We start from the raw sequence: 26,908 nt of genomic DNA, 5'->3' as shown, positions 1-26,908 counted from the left end.
TGTGCGCCCTAGAGCCCACGTGCTGCAACTACTGAAGCCCACGTGCCTACAGCCTGTGCTCTGCAACAAGAGAAGCCACCGCAATGAGAAGCCCACGTGCCGCAACGAAGAGTAGCCCCCGCTCACCTCAACTAGAGAAAGCCCGCGTGCAGCAACGAAGACCCAACGAGGCCAAAATGCAGGCAAACAGGAATATTGGAATGTTTTCGTATTCTCCACCCATTTTCTTTTTACTACTAAGGATTTTAGACATTTGTAAATAGACTTTCTTCTTGTTCCTTCCTTTGGTTTAACTCAGTGATTCTCAAACTCCAGTGTGCAGAGGAATATTTTGTACAGGGCTGGATCCAACCACCAACCAATATACAAAGGGAATTGAGTAAATGAGATCCTCAACTGACAGCCAGTTAGATATAGCCCCCACTTCCCCTCCTGTGTGTGCACGCGTGCGCACACACACACACACACACACGGCTAGAAGCTGACTCTGGGGAACTCAATTGTATTTGCTTTCTGCATGTTTTACACTTTTCATTTCACACAGGTAGTTAGGCTTTTTATTTCTTGCTTAAGGCAAGGAAGGAGACAGTCTGCTTTTGAAAGGATGAAGAAAGAAAAAAGCTGCTATCCTTGGCTGAGACAGGAACACAGCTTGTGGCTCCTGTGAGTAGGGTGTTTCTGGGTATCTCCCTGTAACTGTGCCCCATGGAGGAGAAAGCTATGTGTGCACCAAGGTAGGCTAGACCCCAGCTGCAGGTCTGCTCACTTTGCCAGAGATTCCCACCCCATACATGGTCTGGTAGCAGCAGAGGTGGAACCTGAGTGGGCCACGGAGAGAGTGCTAACCAGTGTAGACAGATGACAAAATACTGGAGGAGTCTTCCCAATACCGCTACACCATACAAAACCCTGCACTCTGTTAGACCCACACTTCTGTAGAAACCTCGTGTGTGAGGCATGGGAGCAGCCCAAGCATGGCTGGGTTAAATTTCCTGCTAGCCTGGTGGGCTGGTTACTCAGAATGTAAGGAAATCGAAGAAGTTCATGTTTCTTGAACACATGAACTTATAGAAGGAGATTTACACCTATTTTGAGTATCTGTTGAATACCTTGCTGATGGGAAGGATTCCCTGACAGCTGCTAGGGATACATCTCTGCCAGCTTGGGATGGATATGCACCATGGGCTGAGCTATGGAGGGAGGAAAGGTGCAGGAAAGGCAGCAGGAGGAGAAGAACTACACCAGTTTCTCAGTCTTTCTGAGGCCTTGTTGTGGATCAATTAGCCAGTGCCCTAATCAAACTCTGCCAATATTTTGGGAGGAAAAAATAAAAATGCACATATTCAAAAACAAACCAACACACAACTTCAATCTAGCAAATCATTTTACCAGGCTCAAGATGAGTTCCTGCCTGCAAAGCTCTCAAATGCCAGAAACTGTGGGCTGGGCTGCCGCCTACTTCCCATCTCAATCATGCTGCTTAGGGTTCAACTTGAATGGCTAATTACTGGTCACCTCACCTTCTTGTCAAAGTCAAAAGATTATACTTAATGCACAACTTAAGCCGTCCCCTGGACTTCACTTGTTTGGATTGGCAATCACGTTTTCTGTTCCCTTCCCCACTTACCTTAAGTTTTAGTAATTGCCCTCTGGGCTCAAAAGAGCGTCCCACTAGGCCTTTGAAATGTTGAAAAGCCCCCTGACAAGGGGAAATGTTTATCTGCGCTTAGAGAGAAAGAACTGGGACAAATATATGCGGCTTTGGTATATGACAGGATGCTGGTTTCTTGTGAGCAGTTTCTTAACTTTCAGCTTAATAATAACTATAATCAACTTGGTACGTTAACAGTTGGTTAGAAGTGTTGTTAGTCAGTAACTAGAAACTTTAAAGATGGTAGATAAGTCATAATGGTGATCTTTTGCACAATGTAAACATAATGCCCAGTGTTCCTTTAGGCTTTGCAAAATGCAAGAAGGCTTTCTCAGTCTATCTTTGGGGAACAAGGAAGATAAAGGCCTTTCACTAGCTCTTCACCAATCCTCCCTGCTGTGGATTCTCAGCAGATGAACTTGCTCAGCTCTGCACAAACCTTTCAAGGATGCGTCTGGATGATCTACTACCAACAGGTCTTCTTCCAGCAGATGGGAGACTCAACTGTGTGCATTTGGGGGCCAACTCAAAACTCTGATTCCAATAAGATGTAGATGGAGTCATCAAGTCATCAAAGAGGAACCAGGCATGCTTCATCAGGAAAAATAAAAGTCTCTGAACTCAGACTGAATATTAAACCTCACCCTCCAGCTGCTCAATACCAAAGAGATAATCAGGTGACTTAAAAGACAAATATACATCTAAGCCCAGTCCGTAGGGTAAAGATTACAATGCCTTTTGGACCTATCAAGTTCTTTTCTGCTTTGGGTCTAAAGTCCCTGTCTAGTCAATTTTTATTAATGCATAATATCTCATTGCAAATATGATTTTCTTTTTAAAAAAAGCTTTCCTGACATGATCTCCATATTATTTAAGGCCCCAGTTACATGGTCACCAACTTTAAGCACCCTGTCCTACTTCTTCACAACACATAAGAGGAACATAATGAAATCACTTTCTGTATAATCTGTCTCCACTGCTGGAATATAAGCTCCATGGAGGTAAGGGATGTTGATCCTGTTTACTGTGGCATTCCCAACTCCTGGTACATAGCCTAACTCATAGCAGATGTTCAGTGAATAGTTGTTGAGTGAATGGATGGTTGATCTGTCTCCCAACGTTGGTGGGAGGACTGAGGTAATGCTTCTAACCAAGTCTGCACACAGAACCAGTCAAATAATTCATTTTAGCTTTATTCCTCCCTTCTTCTCTATTTCACTGATATTTGACAGATGTATTCATTTTCCTGCTTTCTTATACAAACTCTGGATTGTTCATGTCCTAGTGAAATATGATTTTAGAGCTGGGGTGTAGGAGGATCATCACTTATAAACCCTCATGTCAGAGATAACATAGCTGCAATCAGAAGAGCAGTCATTAATTGTCAGGGTCACATAATTAATTTGGTGGCATGTTCAGCACATGGTCTAGATCTTCTGCTTCTTGGTTGTAGCTCAGCCTGCTCATTGCACTCAGTGTATCCTGTACTTTTACTTTCTTTCTTAATCTTCAACCTTTTCTCAAAGGTTAGTTGAGCAGCTAACCTGACAGGGGTCTGGCCTGGCTGAGACTTTTCACGAGAAAAAAGACTTTCTTACCAAGTTGAGCATACAATTTACTGCAAGTAAAATCATCTAAAAACTTTGCTCTAAACCTGAAAAAAAAAGTGGAATTCATTTGCCATATATAGGGCACTTGTAATGAAAAAAGAAATATGTTTTTATGGGGTTTTTTTCTAAATCCAAAGAGAAGTTTGGTGTTTTCTTCTTTTGTTGTATGATTCATCAGAATTCAGACCATAACACTTTCAAGTTAATTCATTGCGTGATTCAATGCTGTAAGTGATCAAAATTGTGGATTTTCTTTGTTCTAATGCCCTTAACATTTGACAGTTTATGGGTTATTATGAAGATGCAGAAGTTGACTGCGAAGATTAGATTATTTTAACCAGCTAGATGACTGAGTAGCAGAAAGTTGTTGAGGGTATTTACCAAATTTAGATCAAGGACTTCTAGGAATTAATGAGTATCCTGAAGAAACCAATCTTTAGTCCCCAAAGAGAAGCTGGGCTTATTTTCCACTGTGACCTGGCCTGAATTTAATGGAATCAGTAATTCTAAAGCAGTGCAGAACTATCTGAGAAAATGAAATCACACTTTCAGAAGCAATTCACTCATTTTGATGCTATGAATCACGCTTTAAGCTTCTTTGCTTGCTTTTGATGCTTAAACATGGAAGGCTCCTGAATGATCAAGTATCTGTCATATCAGTGTCTCTCAGTTTGTAAAGCTACTTGTGCTCAACTTTTGGGCAATGTTTGCATTTGCATGGCTCTGTGACAATACATTCTACTTCACTGACACTGAGACCCATCACCAACAATATAAACCTAGTGTCAGAATTGCAATGGTCAATGACTGAATGCACTCACAGTTCTCAAGAAGACTGAACTGGCTGAATAGTAGTATTTCACCAATCAAGGACTGACTAGCCCTAGGCCAAAAACTGTATGTTTTTATGTGAAGACATTTGGCTAAGTATTCTTTTTGAGTCACTTTAAAATTATTCATAAAATTCACTAAAAGTAACTTTTATCATATGAATATAAAAGTAATAATCATAAAAATTAGGAAAATATAGAAAAGCACATGGAAAAATATACACCATCTTAGCACACAGACAGGTACAGTTAATTTTTTTTTGCAAATATTCCCTATTTTTCCTATGCTTCTATAAACATATATGTATGTGAGAATTGTTTATATTCTCATAAACTTGTATTTTAAACTTCATATTTTAACACTAATAATGATAGTGATGATTGTTATTACTATGTGCCAGGCACCAGGCTAATCACTTCATGGGAACTATCTCATTTAATCTTCACAGTAACCCTCTCATTTACATGTGAGGAAACAGACACTTAATGAGGTTTGGTAACTGCCTAAAGTCACAGAGCTAGTAATTGGTGGAGCTAGAACTTGAAATGATGTTTCATTCCAGAACCTGTTATCTTACATTACACTATACTGCTTTCCTTCTCAAGACATTAAATATTCTTCTATCATATATTTTAGGACTATTTTTTAGAGCAGTTTAAGGTTCAGAGAAAAACTGAGGGAAAAGTACAGATATCTCCCATATACCTCCTGCAGCCACACAAGCATAGCCTCCCCAGTTACCATCATCCCCCACCAAGACTGTTACACTTGATGAACCTACACTGACACATCACAACCACTCAAAGCCCATAGTTTACCTTAGAGTTCACTCTTACACATTCTATAGGTTTGGACAAGTGTATAATGACATATCCATCATTATGATATGCAGAGAATTTCCACTGCCCTCTGTCCTCTGCCTATTTATCCCTCCCCAGTCTCCTTTCTATCACGTTTTAATGGATAATACTGTATCATATTACGATGAACCTATTATTATCATTAATTTATGATATTTCCAGTTTTCCAGTAGTATAAATGATACTGTGGTAAGGATCTTTTTTGGTAAATGTTTGATAAATCTTTGGTTAGGCTCCCCCAGATGCTGATCTGGAAATAAGGAATTGAGCATCAGTAGCTTATTTGGGAGTGATCCAGGAAACATCAGTAAGGGAAGTGAGAAAGGGAAGGGAAGAAAGTCAATACAGGGTGTGTTAATGAGCAACTATTCATGGGCAACTGAGGGCTCAATTCCACTGTGACCTTTGGGAGTCTGTATTGAACTCATCTCATAGTTGTCCCCATTGATAGTGAGGAATCCTTAACTTCTGTCCATCATCGGTTGAGGACTGCTCCCAGAGGTGTTAACTCCTTGGAACTTCCAGACAGCCTCATGTGTGACCTGGCATGCTTCCTTACCCAGAAAAGATCCCAGGCAGAGAGCTGCCAGTGTTGGTGGTTGGAAACCAGGCTGCATGCACAGAGGGATATGGATGGGCACTGGCAACATTTGCTAGCATATATCCATGATGATTTCCTTCTGGATAAACATCGGATAAATAAAATTCTATGATATGATAAATTTTGATTGCCAGATTGGCCTACAGAAATGTTGTACCAATTTATACACACCTTCTGTGCTGCAACCAACATTGCAGTCAAGTTGTTATGTATAGAAGTTACCCTATTTGCACATTCTTGATCAGTGTTGCAGTTAAAGGTTTCTTTTTTTCATTTATTTATTGGTATAATTAGTATTTCTTTTTGTGTGTGTGCATCGCCCTTCATTTACTTTGACCATCTTTCTGTTGCAGCGCTCAAGTTTTAAAATTCACTATTTTCTTATGTGTTGCTGATTTTTTCTGGTTTGTTCTTTGCCTTTTAAGTTTTATAATTCATTAATATGGAAAAGTTTTAAATTTTTATATACTTTTATCTGTAGGTTGATTTCCTTAATGGACTCAGATTTTTCATGCAGAAATATATTTTTTACTTTAAAAACTTTTCTATTAGTATATCTGGTATTGATTTTGACTTATAGTTTGAGGTAGGGATCAAATAGATAATGTATTTTTCCCATGATGATTTGAAACGCCAGATTTAGTCAATTTTCATGTAACATCAATTTACTAAAAACAAAGATTAATGGATTTCTAGATTGATTGATTTGTATTTTCTTATTTTGACTGGTATCCATGTTTATAAAACTTATTAATTTAATTAACATATATATTAATTTAAATTTGTATAATTAATTTTAATTTACTTATTAATTGTAATGATAATCACAATACTAATTTTAAAAATTCAGATTGCCTATATTCATATTAATTTCTGATCACAGGCTTACTTTTGCAGTATCTTGCCTACCCACTGTATACTCCCATTGCCTATGGACATACAATAATCCTCATGATTCTACTCTAGCTTCTTGCATTCTTTGGCATTCCAACCTACAAGTCACACTCTTAACATCAACCAGAGAGAAACATTACTTTATCTTGAATTTTTATTGTAAACATAACTTGAACATGATTTTTAAATTACCTTGTCTCTGCACGAAGCAACACTCTCTTCAGCGGGATACATTATTTGGTTATAAAGTAAAATTCTAGAAATTGTACATGTTGAATCAGCCTCCAGGGACTCCTTATGTTTCCACAAATGCGATATCAGTAGCATAAGAACAGAAATTCCCTGTAAGTGTTCAAGCTTCAACAATATGTCTTTTCTGATTTTACAGTTACATGGGGGAAGTGAGCCAGAGCTGGGGTGCACAGCATTACAAATGGCCTGTTACTTAGATACTAGGCTTCCTGATTCAACTTGTGCCTGTCATGTATTACATTTACCATTTTCCAAGTTGTGCCCCTCCAAACTGAGTCCATATGGCCTCATCTCACTGTATTAAAATGTTAAGGGGTTGTTTTATTACAAGAACTTGAGAAAAGTTATTATTCTAAGAGAAGAAACTTCAAAATGTCTCCTGTCATTTCTACGTGAAAAGAACAGACCTTCTCCAGAAAGCATTCCTATACCTTTCCGTTGTGTGTTGAATTGTGCCCCCAACCCTCAAATTTATATGCTGAAATCCTAACACCCAGTACCTCAGAATGTGACCTTATTTGGAGATAGGGTCTTTATAGAGGTAATCATGTTAAAATGAAGTCATAAGAATGGGTTCTAATCTAATATGATGGGTATCCTTATAAAGAGAGGAAATTCAGACACAGAGACAGACATGCATAGACTAGGAAGATGATATGAAGAGACACAGAGAGAAGATGGCCATCTATAAGCCAAAGAATGCCTGAGGCCACCACAGTCTAGGAGAGATGCCTGAAATGGATCCTACCCTAGCGTTTTCAGAGAGAACATGCCCCTGCTAACTCCTTGATCTTAGACCTTTGACCTCTAGAACTGTGAGACAATAAATTTCCGTTGTTTAAGCCACCAAGTATGTGGTACTTTGTTACAGCAGCCCTAGGAAACTAATACATTTTCCCTTCCTTTTTCACTTCTTTGTACTCTTAAAGTATTCTTCCTATACTCTTCTCTAGAAGAGATTTATCACACTTTTTGGAGTTTTAAACTTTTCTGATTGCTTTTGAATAGGTAGTACATGCACATGGGAAAAGAATTCTTAGCATATAGAACAGCATAAAACAGACTTAGAGTGGACACTGAGTACTCCTCAGCTGGTTCCCTACAGCACCCCACCTCCCATTCCCTCCAAGTGCCCTTCCAAGAGGCATCTACCATTATGTGTAGCTTATATTCTAAGTTTCATGGTCATCCCTCGTTCAGTTCCCCGTTTCCCCTCATTGACCACAGGCCCCTTGGGGGAAGGAATATTGCTTCTTTCTGTGTAATCTCAGTTCTAAATAAATCTGAGTTTAATGAACTGTTCACTGGTTAAGTTCAGGCAGGCTGATGCATGAAATTCAAGTTGGTTTAAGGCTCTGATTGCTGTTAATATCCAGTCCTGTTATTTAGCCATTTACACTTTTAGGGTGAAGCAGGATCTGAGTGAAGATTTTGCTCGGGAGGCAGAGTTGGGAGATGGTAAGAAACCTGGGTGATGCTGGGGAGAGTGAATAGAAAGAATTTCACTAAAGAAGAAGTGAAAAGTCTGTTGGTCTGACTTCTCTTTTGCTATTCTTAATGGTTCCCAGTAATTGACTTTGAATAGGAGTAACCTAGCTCCTATTTGTTAATCTGAGAGGTAGTCTAACATCCTGGTTAAGAGCTTGAATTTGGGGGCTAGACTGCCTACCTTTGTAGTACTAGTTGTACCACTCATTAATCGTGTGACACTGAACAAGTGATTTAATCTCTCTGTAACCAAGTTCCTCATCCAGAAATGAAGAAAACAATAGTATCTCTTTTTTATAGTTGTTACAAGGATTAAATGGGCTAAAGCTCTTAGAACCATGCCAGGCAAATAGTAAGGGCTGTGTTAATTTATTACTAAGTCACCCATAAGTTATCCCACTGTGGCTTTGTTAGTGTGTCAGTTAGGATGCTTTCAAAATGCAATAGCAGAGGGCTTCCCTGGTGGCGCAGTGGTTAAGAAACCGCCTGCCAATGCAGGAGACACGGGTTCAAGCGCTGGTCCAGGAAGATTCCACACCCTGCGGAGCAACAAAGCCTGTGCGCCACAACTACTGAGCCTGTGCTCTAGAGCCCGCAAGCCGCAACTACTGAAGCCCGCGCACCTAGAGCCCGTGCTCCACAACAAGAGAAGCCACTGCAATGAGAAGCCTGCGCACAACAACGAATAGTAGCCCCCGCTCGCCGCAACTAGAGAAAGCCCACGCACAGCAACGAAGACCCAAAGCAGCCAAAAATAAATAAATAAAATTTTAAAAATTCAATAGCAGAAACCAAACAAAAAGGAACTTAAACAATACAGACATTTATCATCTCCTGTAACAGGAAGTTCTGAAGGAGGTTTTTAAGGTTGGTAATTCAATGGCTTGTTGATAGCACCAGGAGTCAAGTTTCTTCCTATCTTTGGAACTCCAGTGCTTGAGAGATAGGCATCCTCAGCATGTTGGCTTTTGTTCTCAGCCTTGTATCCTCAGGCTCACAAAATGTCTATCACTGTTCCAGGAATCACACACAGACATGACAATACTGAGAGACAGAGTCAGAAAAGGGAGCTCCCCTCCCACACTACATGTCCCTTTCAAAGAACAAGCAAAGAGCCTTCCCAGAAGTTGCCAGAAGTCTTCTCATGTCTCATGCCAGAAATATGTCACATGTCCATGCTTAACCAGTCATTAGGGTGTGGAATGAGAATCCCATGATCATGGGCTGGAGGCTGCTTTCCTTGAAGGATATGACTACTCAGACACAAAAATCAGGGTACTCTTAGCCGGGAAAAAAGGCAGTCGGTTGACAATAAATGTCTCCATCGCAGTCAGGTTGCCTTTCAATATCTGGACGGAATTGCTCAAATGTCAGTTTGTTTATTTATTTATTTCCCTAAACTATTTTGTTTTGCCTTAATGTGTTTCTACAGCCTTAGTTAATTTGGCATAAAAAGTCATGCTATTTGCCATTTTCTGTGTGTGTGTGTGTGTGTGTGTGTGTGTGTCTGTGTCTGTGTGGTGTAACAGAGAGGGATTTTGAGGGAGAGGGGGAGGGAGGGAGGGAGAGACAGAGACAGGGAGAGAGGGAGAGAGAATTCAACTTCTTGATGGCAGCCTTTTTTAAAAAAAAAAAAATTTATTTATTCATTTTGGCTGCGCTGGGTCTTAGTTGAGGCAAGCGGGATCTTTAGCTGCGGCATGCGGACTTCTTAGTTGCGGCATGCATGCAGGATCTAGTTCCCAGACCAGGGATCGAACCCCGGGCCCCCTGCATTGGGAGCACAGAGTCTTAGCCACTGGACCACCAGGGAAGTCCCATTGATGGCAGTCTTTATTTGGCTATCCTACAGGAATCTCAGAGAATTTCAAAACTGAACATATTTCCCCTAAATTGACATAACCATCAAGGAAGAAGAGGAATCAGCCCTGTCCCATGGAGATCACAGTGCAATAGCACCAGTTTACCCATTAACTATTTCCATTCCAACCCTCCTTATCTGCTTTCTCAACCTCAAGTAATCAGTGTCCCTTTGGACAATGCATGTCAGTCTACATCCTGGTAAGAACACACTTCAGCACAGTCAGAGCTCTGTGGCTGGCCCTCTGCCCTTCATAGAGCCCTCATGGCCCCTCTGGCAAGATGTGGCCTTGCTCTGGACCATGGTCAGCTCCATTCTCCTGTCTCAGTCATGAAGGCAAAAAGTTTGTCATATCTCTTAACTCTTCAAAATGGACAAGTGGTCAATCAAAGGGGCCAGAGGCTTTGCTATTGGGATGACTCAAATTCAATAATAAGAAATTTTAAAATGCCTATAATTGTCATTTTTCACTAATTCAGACTGCCCTACCATGAACTGATAATAAAGAAAACCACCCCTACCTCATACAACCTTAAAAAGCAAATTATACAAAACTAGAGAGAGATGAGAAGACTCAGAGTAGAAGGGAGGGAACTTGCACTCTCCTCTCAAGCCCACCAAGCTTAGGCCAGATTCCTGGCATGGGGCCCCATCTAGGAAATGTCCCAAGTTGTTCACTTGCACAAGTGGGAGTCACATTTCCTCCCAGTGAGTTCACTGGCCCCGAGGGCACCATGGCAGGATGAAACCTTGCATCTAGAAGGAGCTGGCCTTCCTGTGACAGGCCCAGTTAAGCCACCAGCTGTGATAAATTATCCAAAAGGCCAGTCAGGTGCAGGCAGCTAGGTAGTGTGGGGGCTGGACTGGAATCTTCCAGAAAGCTAGCAGACTCTTGGCTGCCTAAAACTTCAATTCAGTTTGTATTTATGGAGCCCCTCTTAAAACTCAGATGGGTCTTATAGAACCTCCTGCGTCTGAGGGGTATTAGCATAGTATAGGGAGGTAGCCAAGATCAGGGATTGTCCTCTGAGAAGTTGTGCAGAGGCATATTGAAGAACCTTTAGTTTACGTGTCCCACACCTATTTTCTGTGGGGTAGGGGGTAGAAAGAGTCTCTATGCCCTACAGACCAGTGTCTACTGTGCGTTTTCACTCAGGAGAAAAATCTTCTCTTAGGAAAGAACTTCAAATTCCTCTGCCTTGACGAGTCACTGACTGGTAACATTTTTTTTTTTTTTTTTTATAGCTACTCTATTTATTTATTTATTTTTAGCTGTGTTGGGTCTTCGTTTCGTGCGAGGGCTTTCTCTAGTTGTGGCAAGCGGGGGCACTCTTCATCGCGGTGCGCGGGCCTCTCACTATCACGGCCCCTCCCGTTGCGGAGCACAGGCTCCAGACGCGCAGGCTCAGTAATTGTGGCTCACGGGCCCAGTTGCTCCGCGGCATGTGGGATCTTCCCAGACCAGGGCTCGAACCCGAGTCCCCTGCATTGGCAGGCAGATTCTCAACCACTGCGCCACCAGGGAAGCCCACTGGTAACATTTTAATTATTTTTATACAAATATCTCTAGGGAGATATAACCTTGAGTTTTTCAGTGGTTTTCAAAATGTTCCTCAAAACCATCTAAGTTCCATAGAGTTTCCACAAAGCCTGATTTAAGAGGAAGGTATGCCACAGCTGGCTTCTGTATAGTATTACCTTCAATGTATTACAAAAAAGTTTGTTTTTTAAAATTCTAAGCTAAAGAATTGAAAGCTTAATTTGGGGTATGGCCAAAAATTGGATAGATATTTTGGAGTGATGAGAAACTTTCTCAAAGCTCTGCAAGTTTCTTTGAGAAACTTTCTTGAAGCTCTCAAAGCACTGGTTGCTCACTGCATAAGGCCCCAACTAAGGTCATATTTCTGGTTAGATCTAGAGAAAGATATTGTTCTGACACCTGAGGTCAAAGAAGCCATTAAGATCGACTAAGATCTTGTGCTAGGGAGCCTAAATACACACTTCTCTAGTTCCTCCTCCACCTAAGCTCTGGAGAAAAGCTAGAATGCAGAAGTCAAATAGTCAAGGAAGTAAAATCAGATGTCAAACTGTGCTAAGAGCTTGATCGGAATTATTCCTATAATTGAATCACCCTTGTTCTAGGTCACGAATGCTGTCTCTTAGCCCAGTCTGGATTTCAGGAAGCAGAGAAATACCATGCACTGCTTCCTACTGTTAGGGCATCTGTACATTGGAACCCATTCATCTTTCCTGTCCTGCTTTGAAGATATTAGTGGACAATGTCCATCATTCATTACTGAAAAGTGAAGATAGTTGTCTATTAAAATCCAATTTAACATATTATGATTACTTTTGTCACCAGGAAGCATATAGGCAGTGAAAAATTCACCATCTTGCTATTAAGTTTATTCTCTGCCACGGTTACCATGCTACATGAGGGGTAGAAAGTGGAGCAAGACTCAGTCCTTGTACCCAAGTGGCTCACAGTCTAGTGGAAGAGAAAGAACCTAATGTAATTCTAAGAAAACTGCAACTGGGTACATAAGGTGGTAAGAGCTAAATAATAAATGAAAGCCTGAGACAGGTTTTTAAGATGAGGCAGTAGAGAAAAGGGGACTGTATTCAGAAAAAAGAACATTAAGCAAAATAAACAAAAAGAGACTCACATCTTATAAATGTTCTGGTGAAATTTCAGAGTACCACGGATAAACAAAGATCCCCAAATTTTCCAGAGCAAAAATAGAAAGGCAACTAGAAAGTCCAGGAAAAAAATAAATGCTATATAAGGAAGTAAGAGTAGCATGATTTTGTGCCACTGTATGATGGAAGCTTTCTCCTTTAGGTATGTGAAATTTTATCTTTTTTCTTTATAGGTCCAGTCACATTCTTGGGACTATGGTGAATAATTTTTATACAGTCATGATATTGTTAGGATATTTTATTGCTGCGGCAGTCAGAATGAGCTAGGTTATACTGCAAATGACCTCAAGTCTCAGATGCTTCCAACAATAAAATAAAGAAAGAAAATTACCTCCTGCTAACATTAAATATCTGTCATAGATCAGCTGAGGCTCAGAGGTATGTTATCTTCATTTTGGAACCCGGACTTTGTTTGGAACATTATCAATTTCATGGCAGACAGAAAAGAGACATGTGATCCATGTCTCTTACCACTATTCTTAGGAATGACATTCATCACTTTCACCCACATTTAATTGGCCAAAGCCACTCTTGAGTTCAACACAAGGGGTGTGTATAATCTTCCCACAGAGAGAAGCACCACAGGGATGGAAACCAAAATACTTGGTAACCACAAACTCTCCCAGGCCACATTTCTGGTATTCCACTATTCAGTACAGTATCCTCCTTTTCCCATATGCTGGACACACTCACCCCTTCTCTGAGAGAGACAACTAGAAGTCCCAAACAGTAACTTGGTCTTCACCTTTACTTCTAAGGTAAAGGCCAGTATCTCCAGGTGATATGAGATAGTCTCTGTATCAGGTCTGGATATAGCTCCTTTTGATCCAAAGCTGTAGGAACAAAGGAGAACCTATCTGCCCCTCACATACCCAATATGCAGTGATGGAACAGGGACAGGGAAACCATAATGAACACTCTTATTTGGAAAGGTGAAAAATGGGAGACACACAGATGTCACCAGTTTCTACATATTCTAAAATCCCCTTGGACAGCCGTTGTCTGGGAGAAGGATGCATTTCTTGATTAGGCCTTGAATCGACTCCCTGGGAATAGCTCCTAGACATTTTCCTCCTTAATCCTTGGACCTATTTTGGGGGAAGACTTTCTTTTCCACTATTCTCTTTGACTGCATCTCAAGAAAGAACTGTAGAACATGATCTTCTGGTGGCTGAAAACTTTCTCCCCCTTCTTCCAGCTCAAGCAGGAAGGATGAGGGAAAGGCAAGGGTTGTTTTAAGTCTTGAACAATATCTTTCAATGTAGGCTAGTGGTTCTCTTGGTGGTACAACGCTTTCAACTTTTAGCTTCTTATCTACTTCCTATCCTGTTTTGAAATATGCCTCTATAGACATATTTAATTGCTAGTACCTTGTCTCTATCAGATTTCTCTAGGAGACCCAGGCCTTAATCTCTTTCCCTTGAGCCTTTTTGTCTGTTTCAAAGGATTTACTGGATGCCATCTTAATAGGTTAAAAAGTTTCAACAAATGACATGCAACAACCCCTTGATTCGGTCCTTGACACGAAGCTAAGTTTTAGTAGGACTTTGTTGTTCAAAGATATTCTTTGTCAGTGTTTTACTGAGTGGAAATGAGAATCAGTTGTGTCTTCCAAACCATAAAAATTCCCCAAGTTTCTGGATGCTATCTTTTTTCTCTGCTTCCAAAATGACCAATTCTTTTTGAGCTCATCTCTTTCCTGTCAGATGCATACAAAAGCAGCCAACTGAAGCTGCTAACATGCTGTTTGCCCATGTCTTCTCCTAAAACTACAAGTTTATTAAGGAGATGGATCATTATCGTTCCACCTCCAATAACAATATCCTTGCTTTCCACTAATGAGCCCTGGAGTCAGTGAAACTTACTTTTGCTGTTGTTGTTGTTGTTACAACAGCACCTAATGTCCATTAACAATAGTCAGGACGGGCTAACTTATGCCAAGGTAACTAATGGCTCCAAAATTCATGGCTTACAACAACAAAAGTCTATTTCTTACTTTCATTACATGTCTATTGTGGGGGTGGCCACAGCTCTACTTTATGTCACTTTCATTCTAGGCCCAATGCTGATGGGGCAGCCACTAGTTGAACACTTATGATTTTATGGGAGAGGGAAAAGAGGCAGTGACCCATGTGTTAGCACTTAAAACTTTTGTCTGGAAATGGCACATATCATTTCTACCCACACTGGTCAAAGCAAGTAATATGATTGCTTTTGACTTCAACAGGCAGGGATATATATTCATCCCACAGGAAGCAAAATCAGAATATTTAATAATCAGTAATATAACTTACCACAATTACTCTTAATTTTAGAGTCAACAAGTAGACAAAGCTCAGAAGATAATTAAAGTTAAACGCTATAAAATGGAAGCACCGAGATGAATGGATAAAGAGGATGTGTCTATATATACAGTGGAATATTACTCAGCCATTAAAAAGAATGACATTTGCAGCAACATGGATGGACCTAGAGATTATCATACTAAGCGAAGTAAGTCAGAGAGAGAAAGAAATACCATATGATATCACTTATATGTGGAATCTAAAGTACGACACAAATGAACATATCTACGAAACAAAAACAGACTCACAAATATAGAGAACAGACTTGTGGTTGCCAAGGGGTAAGAGGCATGGGGGAGGGAAGGATTGGGAGTTTTGGATTAGCAGATGCAAACTAGTATATATAGGGTGGATAAACAACAAGGTCTTATTGTGCAGCACAGGGAACTAATATATTCAATATCCTGTGATAACCCATAATGGAAAAGAATATGAAAAAGAATACACACATGTATTACTGTCACTTTGCTGTACAGCTGAAATTAAACACAACATTGTAAATCAACTATACTCTAATAAAATTTCTAAAAAATGGAAGTGCTGAAAACCTTAACCACATGAAAAGAACACAGTTGGCAAAAGTGAGGTCAAAGTGTGTGTAATCTACCTCTTAACCAGAAGTCCTGCAGCATATCCCTGGCTCAGCAGACTTTATTTATCCTGTACTCATGGTGATTATATAATTTATCATCTGAATTGGCACACCCTTGAGAGTGAAAGTTGGTACTATTAATAATCACATCAAAAAAACAGGTTAAAAACAGACACTGTCCTGTGCAAACCAGGATGTGATTCCCTACCTGAGCTACCTGCTCAGCTTAAGGTCCCAATTACAGACTTTGCTGGAACAGTATGAATTCTCAATTGTAGAAAAACAAGCTCTATGCATCAGTTGTAGGTTTGCAGCACACAAGTGAGGAGTTGCCAGTACAATGTTTTGCCAAGATACAGGGTTGAATATGCTTTTTTGACTATTGTTGCTGGCACCTAGATACCATTGCCAGCTACTCTACCTTTCTTTTGGTCTTTATGACTAGGAATTAGCAACTGTGGAAGAATAAACTTCAAATGGTGTGCTTTTGGATGAGGACTTGTATCAAGAGAATCACATGTCTATTTTGTTACAGAAGCTTTCACTTGCTCAACAAATATTTATTAAGAATGTTTTACATGACACTTGGGCTACGATGGGGACCTTACTTAAAAGCAGTGTGTTCAGACTCCGGATGCATGAGCTCCAGGTAAATTTTACATGTCAGTGACTTTTCTCCCTGACTATATTTTAGACTTGAGGGCACAGCCCATCCCTCATTCTTTATATTTCTCGCAGAACCTGGCACAGTGATTGGAAGAAACTTCAGAATATTTGTTCCTATGAGTTAGGATCATATTCTATTTCATTTGGGGCTCTGCAGGTACTTGATTATTGTTAAATGAGTGGATATTTATTGTGTAATTGATTTCTTCAGTTCTTTTTTCTTGGTAAAACAACATCCAGTTCCCCACCCAAAGAGAAATACTCAAATGCTTGAGGAAGTCCAGTTTAGCTTGTTTCAGAAGTACTTTTCTCTGAAAAGTTGGGGGCTAAGCTGAATTCCTCTCATGGAGCAACACTATCTTGCTCTTCTCAAAATCAGTGACCTTATAATGGAGGCCAAGGGGAAAGTGTGTTTTTCTCTATGACATATTTAGCACAGCCTTATTAGAAATGAAGCACATTATGGAATTTTCTTTCAGTCTTCTGAGATGTTGGTCAGGAACCCATCATGACTGAGTTGTGCAGTATTCATGAAATTGTCAACTCAGGGATCACATCTGCTCATTTTTCTTTTCACTCTGAAATTACTTCACTTAACAGAGGGGGTGAATTTGGCTGTTCTGTCATGGATTTAAATGGGCTGCACCTCATTAGTGTTGCCAGCATTTATTTAATAAAATCAAATCAGAATAGCATTTAATTTAGTTTTAATAGGATAGTTAATGTATGTTAACTAAATATCAATTGATTATTAAAGTGAAGAGTGCTGAGGTGTAACAAATATGTGAGATATAAATCTTGTTGCTATGCCATTAACTCAGAATTACATAAGCAATAAATGTCTAATTACACTCAGTAGTGATGAGTTGTAAGTATTTATCGAGATTCAGTAAGATCAATGTTATAGACTTGTGGTAAAGGCCACAGCTGAATTAACTCCTTCATTCCTATTTTCATCAGTCTCTGCCATCTTTTATTTTATCGGGTGCTGAACTGGAGGAGTGGTGGTGAAGGGAGGCAGGTGATCCAAGCACAGCACATTAGATCATTCCAGACTGGTCAATAACAAGAATACAAGGATGACCATTTTCTGATGGGCTGGGATTCCAGAACTTTGAGTAAGGGAATCATTGATTTCTAAGGTTCTTTTTTTTTTTTAATTAATTAATTAATTTATTTATTTTTAGCTGTGTTGGGTCTTTGTTGCTGCATGCGGGCTTTCTCTAGTTGTGGCGAGCGGGGGCTACTCTTTGTTGCAGTGTGCGGGCTTCTCATTGTGGTGGTTTCTCTTGTTGCAGAGCACGGGCTGTAGGCATACAGGCTTCAGTAGTTGTGGCATGCGGGCTCAGTAGTTGTGGCTCGCAGGCTCTAGAGCGCAGGCTCAGTAGCTGTGGCACACAGTTTAGTTGCTCCGTGGCACGTGGGATCTTCCCGGACCGGGGCTCTAACCCGTGTCCCCTGCATTGGCAGGCGGATTCTTAACCACTGTGTCACCAGGGAAGTCCTAAGTTTCTCTTCTTGAAGATAAGTTTGGAGATTCAGCATGATATGGCAATATAGTCAGACCATTGGAGTAACATAAGGTGAAAAATGAGCCCAGAATCAATCCCATCTTAGGGGAAGAACAGAAGATCACTTACACATTGTGAGTCTAGGAGTCATTACTATTGCAAAAATATCTATCCTACTTCTCCCTCACACTGAAAATCATTATGCAGTTATTCCTTTGGGTTCAAGGTAGTATTACTTCTTTGACTCCTGGATTATACAGGATGGCCAAAAAGTCTGGAAACATAGGTAATAACACAAGATAAATGGATAATTGTTATAAAAGACAGAATATGTTCAATGACATTACATAATGTGCTCACTTTGTTGTCCCTTGTTAAAGAGCCGTATCTCAATGCATTGTGCAAAACTGCAAGAAACACAATTTATTAATTCAGCACTTCTATCTCTGTACATGCATATGTGTGATATATTGCCTTATTTGTGTCTCTGATTTGCACTGAATAAACCTGTTTCTTTATTGTGCCCCAGAAGAAGTAACCAAGTGGGTTCAATCTGTAAAAAAGTAATTTATCTGTGTCACCAGATTTTATGGTCACTCTGCATTTTAAGCTAGTAATACACAGCTTTCCAACACCGTGTGGAAAACTAATCAAATTATTTACTTGGGCATAATGTCATGGAGAGACACTGGCTTTAGAATGAGACACACCTGAATTTGAGGTCTGTGTTATGTTCCTAGTCATATAAGCTTCTGCAAATTACTTAACCTCTCTGGGCATAATAATATTGACCCCTCAGTGTTATTGGGGGGATTGAATGCAATGTATAAAAAGTGCTCAGCATAAAGTTTCCTACATTGTCTGAGACAGATGTTACTCTCTTTTATTCTTCCTTTTTCTCTCCTACCCCTTTCCCTACCTCCCATCCTATTTCACTGCTTTTAATGCACTAACATTATCTCCACTTCTTTCTCTTAGAGGGGAGCACAGAATGCTAATTTTCACATGGGTGTAGGGCTTAGTACTATAGAAGCCAGAGGCGGGAAGTGGAGGAAAGGCACAGAATCATAGAATGAGAAGGGGACAGAATACTGGGAACATAATTGCTGTTTACATTTTTACCCTGGGCCAATCTTGGCCTAGCTCAGCCTCCCAAGGGACTCCAGCTTTGGAGGTTGCAGGCAACAGGTTGCTCTGTTGACAGAGGTTAAGTATATCTCAGAGCAGCTGCTTTCTTTACTGGACTCCCCTGGGGGCAAAGCCACTGCCTGCAATTGTGCATTCCTGGGCTAGGCAGCATTGAGAAGGAGACATCAGAACCTGCATGCAGGGTAAAGCATTGGTCTCTGGGTTTATAGAGTTGTTTGTGCATCATTAATTTATTCATTCATTCAGTTATCAATCTGCAACATTCCCTTGAAGCTTCCCTTGTTTCAGGACCTCTGCTAATCTCTGTGGGTAGAGAGGTGATACAGAGAGGCTCTCTTTGTACTTAGGAAACCTGTGCCTGTTACAATATTTTCCAAAGGAAAGAAATCATTCAAATTCTCACCTGCAAAGTCAAACTTGGTGAATAAGAAATTTGACTTTTTCTTAGAAAATTTAGTATCAGAAACTATGGGCATATATTTGACCCCCTCCCCTTTTGTTTATTTCTCTCCTTGTTAGTGAGACTTGGGTATAGGAATCCAATGATGGAAGAAGGTCTAATTATCCAGGCTCTTTTCTTTTGTCTAGTTTCGTGGTTTCCTCTGCTAGTTATAATCTCCACCAAAAGTTGAGCAAGAGAAGAGGAATTAATTAGGTAAATTTCAATTTATTCCTTCTGTCAACAAGCAACTATTTTCTAAGTCTCCTACTATGGACTCGGTGTTCTTCTAAGCTCTATAGGGAATATAAAGAGACAGGAAATATTCCCTGCCTTCATGGGGTTTTCTCAGTCTAGAATGAATTTCTCAGAAAGAAACAAAATTCACTTGTATGAAAAGATAAAGAAACCAATTGTGTACTAAGCTTTGTGGTTCTAACTAATATGAGAACCCAGATTTTTTGTTTTTCAGAGTTCAAGGCAAATGTTTAATGAATCATGTTCAAACACAAGATAGTAAAGAAGCACAGTGCACTAGGTTCTTCAGGTAAAATACTGAAGGAAGGAAAAGAAGGAAGAAATAACTAAGTTCAAGGAATATCACGTTCTTTTTTTTTTAAATTAACCATCGAAACAAATCTCTGAGACAGGCATTATCCCCATTTAATCTATGTAAAAACAAAGACACAGAAAGGAGGTAGTCATATTTCTCAATCGCTCTATAATCACATAGCAACTGAGTACTGAAGTGTGAATTTGATTCTGAGACAAATTGGTTTCAGAGCTTTCTCCCATACAGCATAAAGGGACACCAAATGGGGCCTGTACCAGGCCTTGACAGATGGGTAGTGTCTGCCTCAGTGTGCAGGAGGAGGGCAAACATTTCAAGAGGCACTAGCCATTTGGAGGACAGTGAGGAGGCTGATGAGACCAACATGGACTGGGGATAATGGAAGAAAATATTTTATTTAAAATTAGCTGTATTCCCTGGCACTTTTTCAGGAGAATCATTGATCTTCTTTATATAGTATCCTTTTGTATGGGATACATAAATACATTTCTTTTTTTTAAAAAATTTATTAATTTAATTTTATTTTTTATACAGCAGGTTCTTATTAGTCATCCATTTTATACACATCAGTGTATACATGTCAATCCCAATCGCCCAATTCATCACACCACCACCCCTACCCCCTGCCGCTTTCCCCCCTTGGTGTCCATACGTTTGTTCTTTACATCTGTGTCTCAATTTCTGCCCTGCAAACAGGTTCATCTGTACCAATTTTCTAGGTTCCACATATATGCATTAATATACGATATCTGTTTTTCCCTTTCTGACTTACTTCACTCTGTATGATGGTCTCTAGATACATCCACGTCTCTACAAATGACTCAATTTCGTTCCTTTTCATGGCTGAGTAATATTGCATTGTATATATGTACCACATCTTCTTTATCCATTCATCTGTCGATGGGCATTTAGGTTGCTTCCATGACCTGGCTATTGTAAATAGTGCTGCAATGAACATTGGGGTGCATGTGTCTTTTTGAATTATGGTTTTCTCTGGGTATATGCCCAGTAGTGGGATTGCTGGGTTGTATGGTAGTTCTATTTTTAGTTTTTTAAGGAACCGCCATACTGTCCTCCATAGTGGCTGTATCAATTTACATTCCCACCAACAGTGCAAGAGGGTTCCCTTTTCTCCACACCCTCTCCAGCATTTGTTGTTTGTAGATTTTCTGATGATGCCCATTCTAACTGGTGTGAGGTGATACCTCATTGTAGTTTTGATTTGCATTTCTCTAATAGTCAGTGATGTTGAGCAGCTTTTCATGTGCTTCTGGGCAATCTGTATGTCCTCTTTGCAGAAATGTCTATTTAGGTCTTCTGCCCATTTTTGGATTGGGTTCTTTGTTTTTTTAATATTGAGGTGCATGAGCTGTTTATATATTTTGGAGATTAATCCTTTGTCCGTTGATTCGTTTCCAAATATTTTCTCCCATTCTGAGGGTTGTCTTTTCATCTTGTTTACGGTTTCCTTTGCTGTGCAAAAGCTTTTCAGTTTCATTAGGTCCCATTTGTTTCCTTTTGTTTCTATTTCCATTACTCTAGGAGGTGGATCAAAACAGATCTTGCTGTGATTTATGTCAAAGAGTGTTCTTCCTATGTTTTCCTCTAAGAGTTTCATAGTGTCCGGTCTTACATTTACATCTCTAATCCATTTTGAGTGTATTTTTGTGTATGGTGTTAGGGAGTGTTCTAATTTCATTCTTTTACATGTAGCTGTCCAGTTTTCCCAGCACCACTTATTGAAGAGACTGTCTTTTCTCCACTGTATACCCTTGCCTCCTTTGTCATAGATTAGTTGATCATAGGTGCGTGGGTTTATGTCTGGGCTTTCTATCTTGTTCCATTGATCTATGTTTCTGTTTTTGTGCCAGTACCATATTGTCTTGATTACTGTAGCTTTGTAGTATAGTCTGAAGCCAGGGAATCTGATTCCTCCAGCTCCGTTTTTTTCCCTCAAGACTGCTTTGGCTATTCGGGGTCTTTTGTGTCTCCACACAAATTTTAAGACTTTTTGTTCTAGTTCTGTAAACAATGCCATTGGTAATTTGATAGGTATTGCAATTGAATCTGTAGATTGATTTGGGTAGTACAGTCATTTTCACAATATTGATTCTTCCAATCCAAGAACATGGTATATCTCTCCATCTGTTGGTATCATCTTTACTTTCTTTCGTCAGTGTCTTATAGTTTTCTGCATACAGGTCTTTTGTCTCCCTAGGTAGGTTTATTCCTAGGTATTTTATTCTTTGTGTTGCAATGGTAAATGAGAGTGTTTCCTTAATTTCTCTTTCAGATTTTTCATCATTAGTATATAGGAATGCAAGAGATTTCTGTGCATTAATTTTGTATCCTGCAACTTTACCAAATTCATTGATTAGCTCTAGTAGTTTTCTGGTGGCATCTTTAGGATTCTCTATGTATAATATCATGTCATCTGCAAACAGTGACAGTTCTACTTCTTCTTTTCCAATTTGTATTCCTTTTATTTCTTTTTCTTCTGATTGCCATGGTAGGACTTCCAAAACTATGTTGAAAAATAGCGGTGAGAGTGGACATCCTTGTCTTGTTCCTGATCTCAGAGGAAATGCTTTCAGTTTTTCACCATTGAGAATGATGTTTGCTGTGGGTTTGTTGTATATGGCCTTTATTATGTTGAGGTAGGTTCCCTCTATGCCCACTTTCTGGAGAGTTTTTATCATAAATGGGTGTTGAATTTTGTCAAAAGCTTTTTCTGCATCTATTGAGATGATCATACGGTTTTTATTCTTCAATTTGTTAATATGGTGTATCACATTGATTGATTTGCATATATTGAAGAATCCTTGCATCCCTGGGATAAATCCCACTTGATCATGGTGTATGATCCTTTTACTGTGCTGTTGGATTCTGTTTGCTAGTATTTTGTTGAGGATTTTTGCATCCATAGTCATCAGTGATATTGGTCTGTAATTTTCTTTTTTTGTAGTATCTTTGTCTGGTTTTGGTATCAGGGTGAGGGTGGCCTCATAGAATGAGTTTAGGAGTGTTCCTTCCTCTGCAATTTTTTGGAAGAGTTTGAGAAGGATGGGGGTTAGCTCTTCTCTAAATGTTTGATAGAATTCACCTGTGAAGCCATGTGGTCTTGGACTTGTGTTTGTTGCAAGATTTTTAATCACAGTTTCGATTTCATTCCTTGTGATTGGTCTGTTCATATTTTCTATTTCTTCCTGGTTCAGTCTTGGAAGGTTATACCTTTCTAAGAATTTGTCCATTTCTTCCAGGTTGTCCATTTTATTGGCATAGAGTTGCTTGTAGTAGTCTCTTAGGATGCTTAGTATTTCTGCAGTGTCTGTTGTAACTTCTCCTTTTTCATTTCTAATTTTATTGATTTGAGTCCTCTCCCTCTTTTTCTTGATGAGTCTGGCTAATGGTTTATCAATTTTGTTTATCTTCTCAAAGAACCAGTTTTTAGTTTTATTGATCTTTGCTATTTTTTTTTGTTTCTATTTCATTTATTTCTGCTCTGATCTTTATGATTTCTTTCCTTCTGCTAACTTTGGGTTTTGTTTATTCTTCTTTCTCTACTTCCTTTAGGTGTAAGGTTAGATTGTTTATTTGAGATTTTTCTTGTTTCTTGAGGTAGGCTTGTATAGCTATAAACTTCCCTCTTAGAACTGCTTTTGCTGTATCCCATAGGTTTTGGATCATCGTATTTTCATTGTCACGTGTCTGTAGGTATTTGATTTCCTCTTTGATTTCTTCAGTGAACTCTTGGTTATTTAGTAACGTATTGTTTAGTCTCCAGGAGTTTGTGTTTTTTACGTGTTTTTCCCCGTAATTGATTTCTAATCTCATAACATTGTGGTCAGAAAAGATGCTTGATATGATTTCAATTTTCTTAAATTTACTGAGGCTTGATTTGTGACCCAAGATGTGATGTATCCTGGAGAATGTTCCATGCGCACTTGAGAAGAAAGTGTAATCTGCTGTTTTTGGATAGAATGTCCTGTAAATATCAATTAAATCTATCTGGTCTGTTGTGTCATTTAAAGTTTGTGTTTCCTTATTAATTTTCTGTTTGGGTGATCTGTCCATTGGTGTAAGTGGGGTGTTCAAGTCCCCCACTATTATTGTGTTACTGTCGATTTCCTCTTTTATAGCTGTTAGCAGTTGCCTCATGTATTGAGGTGCTCCTGTGTTGAGTGCATATATATTTATAATTGTTATATCTTCTTCTTGGATTGATCCCTTGATCATTATGTAGTGTCCTTCCTTGTGTCTTGTAACATTCTTTATTTTAAAGTCTATTTTATCTGATATGAGGATTGCTACTCCAGCTTCCTTTTGATTTCCATTTGCATGGAATATCTTTTTCCATCCCCTCACTTTCAGTCTGTATGTGCTCCTAGGTCTGAAGTGGGTCTCTTGTAGACAGCATATATATGGGTCTTGTTTTTGTATCCATTCAGCAAGTCTGTGTCTTGTGGTTGGAGCATTTAATCCATTCACGTTTAAGGTAATTATCGATATGTATGTTCCTATGACCATTTTCTTAATTGTTTTGGGTTTGTTTTTGTAGGTCCTTTTCTTCTCTTGTGTTTCCCACTTAGAGAAGTTCCTTTAGCATTTGTTGTAGAGCTGGTTTGGTGGTGCTGAATTCTCTTGGCTTTTGCTTGTCTGTAAAGCTTTTGATTTCTCCATCGTATCTGAATGAGATCCTTGCCAGGTAGAGTAATCTTGGTTGTAGGTTCTTCCTTTTCATCACTTTAAGTATATCATGCCACTCCCTTCTGGCGTGTAGAGTTTCTGCTGAGAAATCAGCTGTTAACCTTATGGGAGTTCCCTTGTATGTTATTTGTCATTTTTCCCTTGCTGCTTTCAATAATTTTTCTTTGTCTTTAATTTTTGCCAGTTTGATTACTATGTGTCTTGGCATGTTTCTCCTCGGGTTTATCCTGTATGGGACTCGCTGTGCTTCCTGGACTTGGGTGGCTATTTCCTTTCCCATGTTAGGGAAGTTTTCGACTATAATCTCTTCATATATTTTCTCGGGTCCTTTCTCTCTCTCTTCTCCTTCTGGGACCCCTATAATGTGAATGTTGTTGCATTTAATGTTGTCCCAGAGGTCTCTTAGGCTGTCTTCATTTCTTTTCATTCTTTTTTCTTTATTCTGTTCCACAGCAGTGAATTCCACCATTCTGTCTTCCAGGTCATTTATCTGTTCTTCTGCCTCAGTCATTCTGCTACTGATTCCTTCTAGTGTAGTTTTCATTTCAGTTATTGTATTGTTCATCTCTGTTTGTTTGTTCTTTAATTCTTCTAGGTCTTTGTTAAACATTTCTTTCATGTTCTCAATCTTTGCCTCCATTTTCTTTGCGAGGTCCTATATCATCTTCACTATCATTATTCTGAATTCTTTTTCTGGAAGGTTGCCCATCTCCACTTCATTTAGTTGTTTTTCTGGGGTTTTATCTTGTTCCTTCATCTGGTACATAGCCCTCTGCCTTTTAATCTTGTCTATCTCTCTGTGAATGTGGTTTTTGTTCCACAGGCTGCAGAACTGTAGTTCTTCTTGCTTCTGCTGTCTGCCCTCTGGTGGATGAGGCCAGTGCAAGTTTCCTGATGGGAGGGACTGGTGGTGGGTAGAGCTGGCTGTTGCTCTGGTGGTTAGAGCTCAGTAAAACTTTAATCTGCTTGACTGCTGATGGGTGGGGCTGGGTCCCCTCCCTGTTGGTTGTTTGGCCTGAGGTGACCCAACACTGGAGCCTACCCGGGCTCTTTGGTGGGGCTAATGGTGGACTCTGGGAGGGCTCACGCCAAGGAGTACTTCCCAGAACTTCTGCTGCCAGTGTCCTTGTCCTCACGGTGAGACAGAGCCACCACCCACCTCTGCAGGAGACCCTCCAACACTAGCAGGTAGGTCTGGTTCAGTCTCCTATGGGGTCACTGCTCCTTCCCCTGGGTCCCGAAGTGCACACTACTTTGTGTGTGCCCTCCAAAAGTGGAGTCTCTGTTTCCCCCAGTCCTGTCCAAGTCCTGCAATCAAATCCTGCTAGCCTTCAAAGTCTGATTCTCTAGGAATTCCTCCTCCCCTTGCTGGAACCCCAGGTTGGGAAGCCTGACGTGGGGCTCAGAACCTTCACTTCAGTGGGTGGACTTCTGTGGTGTAAGTGTTCTCCAGTTTGTGAGTCACCCACCCAGCAGTTATGGGATTTGATTTTATTGTGATTGCACCCCTCCTACCATCTCATTGTGGCTTCTCCTTTGTCTTTGGATGTGGGGTATCTTTTTTGGTGAGTTCCAGTGTCTTCCTGTCAATGACTGTTCAGCAGTTAGTTGTGATTCCAGTGTTCTCGCAGGAGGGAGTGAGAGCACGTCCTTCTACTCCGCCATCTTGAACCAATGCATAAGTACATTTCTATTGCTACTCCACTTGGTGAATGCTACACAGAGTGACCCAAGTGAGAAGTAGCTCAATGGTATACTGACACCTGCAGTTTGGAATATTTTGTGATTTATGTGACTCAGGAACGAACAAATGCTTTCTGGGAACTGTGGATCTTTGAAAGTGAAGGGGTAGGGATTTTCCTGGTGCTCCAGTGGCTAAGACTCCACGCCCCCAATGGAGGGGGCCCGGGTTTGATCCCTGGTCAGGGAACTAGATCCCACATGCCACAACTAAGAGTTCGCCTGCTGCAACTAAAGATCCTGCATGCTACAACTAAAGATCCTGCATGCTGCAACTGAAAGGTCCCGCATGCCACAAGAGAAAGATCCCGCATGCCACAACTAAAGATCCTGCACGCCACAACGAAGATCCCGCATGCCGCAACTAAGACCTGGCGCAGCCAAATAAATAAATAAATAAATATTTTTTTAAAAAAGTGAAGGGTGGTTTAACAATGAAC

The sequence above is a fragment of the Balaenoptera musculus genome, chromosome 16, assembly GCF_009873245.2.
Source record: "Balaenoptera musculus isolate JJ_BM4_2016_0621 chromosome 16, mBalMus1.pri.v3, whole genome shotgun sequence".
Classification (NCBI taxonomy): Eukaryota; Metazoa; Chordata; class Mammalia; order Artiodactyla; family Balaenopteridae; genus Balaenoptera; species Balaenoptera musculus.
This window is presented reverse-complemented; position numbering follows the sequence as displayed.